Raw genomic sequence first — 8,010 nt, forward strand, 5'->3', positions numbered from 1 at the left:
GATTCCATGCACTTAGGGCACTTACTTGATTGGAGCCCATTCAACTACAACTTGACACATCGAAAAAAAAATAATACCTTGCAACATTAAATGAAGGAAGTTGAGATAGAGAAATAATTTAATGGTAAGGTCAACGGTCAACTTTCTCTCGCAATCCTTGTTTAAATATATTGTCCATTGGACTGCGAGCTGGAGCTTTCCTCTTCTTTACTAGCTTAGATTTAGCTCCATTACCATTTTTTTCTAAATGGCTCCTCAAGAATGTAAGAGGATCATCATCTCTATGTGTCCCACATGTTTCTACTGTTGAATTTTGTATATATGATCGTTCTTTATAAACAATGTTTTATCCCTTTAAATGTATGTTATGATAAATGGCTCTATCATGACACTAATAAAAGTGTACCCATCACTCAAATAGAATCTTGATTTGACATGTGAAATTTTCTCTATATTATTTTAATACTTAAAGGTTGATATTGATGGTGAAGATCCCAATATAGGAAATTATTTTGATGATATGTAGGTAGTTTTTGTACAATGCTTGTTTTTTCACAGTAGGGGCCATCTAGAGCCTCTTTGTTCATGTATTTTTGGTTCAAAGATGTATTGGACTTGGCCCTATTTTGGTTACATGCACTCTTATTTTATATATAAATTATAACTTTTCATATTTATGTATAAATTGTTTGTATTCAAATAGATGCTATTTAAAATTTGAATATTTTGTGCTTTTTGGTTGACTGGTTTTTTTTACTGGTACCTCATCCAACAATTATTGTGCTTTGAAGTTATAAACTTTTAGTATGGAGAGTTTTGAGATAAATATGTTCACTGCGTTATGACTTTGTTTGTATTGTGTACAACTAAGGTTGATTCATTCTTAGAGCACTTGCATAGATGAAGTAGAAATATTGATATCCTAGTTGAACATTTTTGGGCTCACAGTAAGTCTATAAACCTTTCTGCCTACATAATATTGCAATATGAGTAAAAATTGATATTGCATTATAAGAAAAGTGAGTAAAGGATTTTCAATATAAATTTTTCATAGGATAAATGTAATTTTTCATTGTGTTCATTGAGGCTTGGGGGAAGCATGTCTAAAACAATATGGGGAAAGCTAATATTAGGGAACAAAATAGTAGCTCAATGTGGAGTTGAAAAAAATGTTTAAGTTGAGCTTTAGTGTTGGTATAACATAGAAGCTATTGAAAACTTCAACTTGTTACTTGTCAACCAGTAGTGGCCCTATGGCAGATCTACTACTCATATCAATAGAAAAGGTAGCCTTATGTAGTGATCATCCACTCTCCTTCACATCTTCTCAGCGAAGGAATGTTCGCAACTACTACAGGGTAATACATACATTATCACATTAATTCCAAACTAATGTTTGTGAATTCAAATTAATTTTAATGTTTACTTCTTTTTGGGTGTATGACACAATATCACTTTCCCAGGTTTCCAAAAGAAATCTTTTACATGTTTCCAAAAAATATTTTTTATGAAGCTTGTGTTTCTTAAGTATTTATGTTAAACATAAATGCCTTCAATACTCAAACTTTTGTAGCTAATATTTGAAGTATTGGATTGGATATAGTAGGTGGCTATACCTCTTGGAAGAGAGATCAATAAATCCATGTGAGAATGTGAACAAGCCTACATAGAAATATATACAAATCCAAACCGTATATAATCATGAAAATTGGTTCATGGGATTTGTTCCTTATTTGGTGAAAATGTATTTATAAATATTATCATGAAAATGATTCTTCAACTTCACGATCTTGATTTGTAGATAGATCATATTGAAACATGGAATTCAACAAACCATATATCTGCTTTTTTATGTTCATGATAATGGAATGTTTTACTCACTATTTTATTTTTCTCACTATGCTTGACGAGGTGAAACTCGCTTTATGCTGAAATCAAGAAGCAAGCATATTCTAAATTTTTCACACAATAATTTTCAGAAGGATACCCAAAATGAGTGCGGGGGAAATATTGTATGTCTAGATGATTATAGTGTACATAATGTACATTTCTCTTCACATTTTTATTGTAATGCAATATATATGTATTTTTTCTACTCATAAATGTGCTCAAACATATCACTAAATTGTGGTTATGTTGGTCATGGTTCTTTGAATGGAACAAAATGTCTATTTCTCACCCAGATATTGTACATACATCTAATTATTGATCATACATATAGTAATTTTTAGAAAGACGCCCAAAAATATTGTAAATATATTTGATCCTACTGTACATAATCTACATTTTTTTCTTTTTTTTCTATGATGCAATGTATATGGCTTTGTTATACTTATAAAGTTTCTCTAACATATCATTGAACTATTTTTATGCTACTCATGTTTCTTTGAATGGAACGAAATGGATTTATTTCCCACCAATGTTCTCTTTCTCCTTGAATTTATCTTTGATTCCCTCAATTTCCTCTGTTATTATCTTTTAGTTAGAATGTGTTGCTTTAAGTCTTCTTCCAATTCTGTTTCTACATCCACACATTTGCTAGTTTCTCAAAAGACAATTTTCTACATCCACACTTTTGCTAGTGTCTCAAAAGAAAATCTACTCTATTCTTCTAGAAACTGTCTCCATTTACTTCTATTATATCCCTATATTTTCATTGAGAGTCGCCATTATTGATGTCCAAGATATGTTTGAGAATTAGAGGATATATGTGTGATACCAATGATGGTAAACAACATGGAAACACAAGGAACCTGATGACATGAAAACTATTGATATTATGTGGTGTAAAAAATAAATCATTGTCTCTATAAGCATTATTGGTACATGTGACATAGCATCAGATGGACTGGTTATAAAAAAACTCATTGATATGAGTCATCACTTTACTTTTTTTAAAGAGATACTTTTTTACTAAGGAGTTATCACTTCTATTTATAGTCAACAAATTAAAGAGACCCTTCCTAAACTCAAGGGTTACTTAAGATGTACTTTAACATATGCTACTTAAAAGACTTACCTAGACACACAACACCATATTTACTATTTAAGTGAGATAAAATACTAAGAGGACAAACCCTTTATTTAAAAAGTGATGTATTATTTTTGTTGAGAGATTCTCTCTAGTTGAGTATGGTAGATATGTAAGGTACACTACATGGAAGAGAGCTTCTAGTAGAGGTTTTTGCAGAAGCCCATATATAAATAGCCCAAAAATATGTTTGTAGCGAAGGTGGACAAGAAGATCTTTTAGCAAATGTTTTTTGGACGGTGTGTCTAAAATATACAAACACATGAGTGCTTTACTATCCATAAAATCATTGATGTTGCATATAACCTGATGCTAAATAACACAATGCATCGATGCTCAAATAGTCAATAGAACCAGTGTTCTTCATATAGTAAAATTTTCTGATGTATACCACTAAGGAGCATCACTGTATTTTTAAATTTCATGAAAATATAGTGCTATTTTCCAGTGATGCTCCAATGTGGTAAAATTATCAAAATTCCCCAAGGCATCTTCTAAAGTGCACCGTTATGCATTTTTTAACTTCTAAGAAACAAGCAGTGCTAAAGTAAAATAAATAATTGGTGTGGTACCTGTATAGAAACACCCTGGGTGTCTCGAGAAATGAAATGCCGTATTTTTTAATTAAAAAAGTGCAGCGATCTTTGATATATCCCGCACTAGTGCGGTTTGAGAAACACACCTAAGGAGGGTTAAATAAAAAAAAAACCTCCTAGCCATAATTTTCATTTTTACCATCTATATCGCGAGAGGGATCTAAAGAACTAGTACCACTCTTTACGCATGCAAGTTACCTGATATCGTTTCTTCTCTTTCTAAACATCCTTTCATACTATGCTCACTGTTCGAGTTTCCAATTTTTTGAAACCATGCTAAAGAAAAAAATTATCCATTACATGTTCATAATGCCTCCCCGACAACCAAATGTCCAAGTAATGTCTATATTTATTTCCAATTTAATTTTTTAGTGGATTAGAATTTCAAATTAGGTTAAATTTTCCATTGTTTTAAAAAATTAAAAAAATTCGGCATGGTGCATTCGATATATTAAGCTTGCACCAATAGCGTTGTGCCCTATAAATTTACATGGTGCACCAAATTTCAGTGTGTGAACATAACACACCATAGTTGTTGCAGTGCATTTCGTAAATAAAAACACATCGGGGAAGATGCAACAGATTGTATGTTGATGTGTCACACCTAGTGCAATTTATATTAACCAAACGCACAAAAAAATCATGATTTAAAATATAGTTATAACTCGATGCATTCAATAACCTAAACATTTTGTATCTGTGTGAAAAGGTTATAGATGTGCATGGTGCACAAGTGCACCACAACCTATCAAAAATTAAATTTGTGAACCAACAATAGTGTGTCATACTTATGTGTGCACCAATATTGATGTAGTTATAGTTGAAAGCGCACCGACATCAGTACATGACTTTGTTTTGAGCACACCTGTTATTTTAATTTCAATTGAAAGTTATATTTATATATTTATAAATACACGTTTCATTTAATAATAATAAAAATTGTATCTTATGTATGAGGCTGATGTATTTTAAATATAAATCATAGAATAGAGACATCAATAGAGGGTGCAACAGCAGGAGGAGGAGCAATAGGTAGACCCATACAATATGGTCTAAACATGGCAGGCCAAAGAGAGGGAGAGGGATTTATACCCTTTCCCTATTACTATAGTGACCCAAGCGCTCTTGAGGAATGTAGGCCTCCTCAAGTACTATGAGGAGGATACATCCCTAAAGGTGCACTGAGAGATATGTCGGGTCTCATGCAGTCTGTCCATCAGATTTTCAAGTTTGTGGTGGACAACTACAGTTTTCTTATTTTTCTACAGAGGAAGTTAGGTGCCTCTCGCTATTAGTCACCACCATTTCACACTCTAGTAGTGATGGGAAACCATAGGGTCTTCACTCAATGAACCTCTAACATAGTACGTGCATTCATGACATACTAAACAATACCCTTACTTTGACTACATATTGTAAAATACCTCTAAAAATCACTTTATCTAACCCCCTATAGATATGAATCAAATACACCTTCCCAATTTTAAAAACCCCTAAATTCACTAGATATTGTAGGTTTCCATTTTTTCATTAGCATTTTTTTATACCCATTTATATTTTTTCATTAGCTTTGAGCTCCATTTTTTATACCTTCAAATATTAAAACCCTTTACCCCCTATTATAAGCTCAATATATTGTGTCATTTTTTCCTCAATATATATCCCCCAATATGAACCCACGAGGTATGGTATTGATCCCTAGTGAACCTATGGGAAACATATTAGTTTCCCTCTTTTGTATTATGTTGATTCTTTGATTAAGGTTCCACATTGCATTAAACAGTCTGCCATTTTTTTGAGGCAACTTTCCATGGCTTTAGATAGATGTCTTGTATTGAGACATGGGACAGAGATATTTCCTTTCACTTTTGATATTTTTTGTTTATTTTTTGAGAGGTTCTAGAGATGAGGCCTACATTTGATTGTTTCCCTCCTAGGTTGACCACTGAGGTATGAATGCACATGTGGTGGTATATGATGCCCAAGAGGGGTCTTCCAGAGTATCCAGTCAGTATTTATCCTTAGGCATTGATGCTACTGGCTAGTGACAATGACCACGTGTTTTGTCAAGTTGGTGTTTCTGTATGTGGGTATTTACTGGAGACAGTGTCCCAACATTCTCTTCACAACAACTGAGCCTCGAAATGATAGATGTAATATTAGCGTTTTCTTTAAAGTAATATAGTTTCATTTTCTTGTTTTAATGAATTAGAATAAAATTTATTCTAGCACGTTCATTAACTTGTTTTATTAAAATGTTTAATGAAATTATCTAATAAATTTTGTGTACTATATATTTTGTAGACCAGCTCATTTGATGGGGACATGCCTCCTTCCGCACCACTGGATGGAGGAGATGAGGAGATGGGCAAGGCCTAAGAGGGTGAGGTACATCCTCAAGGGGTCGTGGGTGTCTAGGGCCATAGGGATTATTTGCAATTTTGGATGGACTACTATGACATATTGGCCAGAGCTTTTGTTTGGCAAGGATTCTTCCCTTCGAGGCCTCAAGGTATCAGCACAAATCTAATGTTCGTGGATCTCTACAAGGACTGTTCGCGCAAGATGATGTCTCTTATGTGGTATATCATCGGAGCTAGTAGGGCACTAAGAACAATGTGGGATGCAAGGCATCATGTAGTGGAAGATACATCAAATGAGTGTGGTGATGACGATGATGAGGTGATGATCATAATCATGATTATGAGGGTGGTGATCATGATGCTTTTGGTAGTACCGACACATCAGATCATGGTTTCTAGGGTGTCGATGATCCTTGTGGTGGTACACCTCTTCGTTAGTCACCTGATGATGAGATTCCAAAGTTAGAGGATGTGCCCTATGTTTCTCCTGATAGATTAGACTAGATACCTCCTCCTCCACCTGAAAGTTCGCTAGACTGCATTGAGGGAGTAGTTTATCAACCATAGTCTTCTACTGCAGACCAAGCTAACACTACTACATTTGTTGTATCGAATATTTGATTGCACTTATTTGACTTGTATATATATATATATATATATATATATATATATATATGGTGTATTTCTTTTTTTCATGTTTATGTACTTAATTTATATATTGGTGTTGATGTGTATATTGTTAGGTCATGTTTTATATGTTCCTTTAATGTGCTTGCAAATAGATGTGTATGTGATAACAATTATTTGAAATGAGATTTATATTAATTTGAGAATGTGTGTGGTAATGATGTTAGATTACAATGTTTGTGTTTTGTTGTCTGTGATCACAATGATCATGCCTTCTTAGATTATTAGATTTGTGTGCTAGCTAATGAAATTTATATGTGTTAGAGGTGTATATAATTAGATGATGGTAGTGAATTCGAATGTGTATCTTACTTGATGTTTATTTTTATAAAATAATATTTGTTATAGATTATGTATTGGTGAACTTATATCAAACTTTTATATATGAAATTACATGCGAAACGACTTACTTTAAAAAAATGCAAAGATATTTTATAAATTAAAAAGTTTAATATGGTTGAAAGTATGATTGTAAAATTACAATAAATATTTTTCTATTGCTTATATAGTTCATTGATACTTAATCTAACTTAATTAGTAAAATATTTCAATGCTCACAAGAACAAAATTAATTAAATTTAAAATAATTTAGTTAGTTCTTAATAAGATGAAAATGTGCAAGTCATTCAATTTCTAATATAAAATACTATTAATAATAAAACATTCAAAAATACAATTTAACTAATTCAATATTGCTTTATAAAATTCAATCTATTGTTACATTTAAAAACCTTAAAGTCTCAAATTATTATAACTTGCAGCCTAGATCCATCTTAACTCTAGATCTACCAAGCACACTGAGAGAGATCAATTTTCTTAAGATGGAAACATATTTTAGAGTAAAAAGAGATTTGATCCCTCTAGGTGCCCCCCATAATTTTTTCCTGTATGTATACATGTAATTATTTTTGTTATTAATATTTTCTAAAATATTACATATCATATCCATCTTAAACATTGAAAATTTTACAAATATCCCTCATACATTGAATTAGAAAATAACTATTAATGGAATAATAATTCTCTCAATCTTTCTCAATAAAGGGAAAATATAAGAAAATTTTCAATTTAAATTACCTTACTTTTCTCTATATAAAGTATTTATGGATTATGTTATTTAATATGGACATTGAAATATTTTACTTAAGGTTGTGAGTAAAATATTTTTTATTATTAATATATTTTTGTTTCAAATGTCACAAGTAAATGGAACATAAAATTAAGTACACATAATGTAATATAATTAATAATATTTATTGTCATGTGAAAAATTACATTTCTTCCTTTTAGTAAAAAGTAAATAATATTTTTTACTCATTACATTTCTTCCTCG

At 31.6% G+C, this 8,010-nt stretch overlaps 1 pseudogene; it reads left to right on the forward strand.

Annotated features, from left to right (window-relative positions):
• Window positions 1–841: 841 nt before the first annotated feature.
• LOC149264942 (GEM-like protein 5) lies at window positions 842–3,582 on the forward strand (annotated as a pseudogene).
• The last annotated feature ends 4,428 nt before the right edge of the window (window positions 3,583–8,010 follow it).

The sequence above is a fragment of the Pinus tabuliformis genome, chromosome 6 (assembly GCF_031772625.1).
Source record: "Pinus tabuliformis cultivar Carrire ecotype Pingquan chromosome 6, CPIR1, whole genome shotgun sequence".
Lineage (NCBI taxonomy): Eukaryota > Viridiplantae > Streptophyta > Pinopsida > Pinales > Pinaceae > Pinus > Pinus tabuliformis.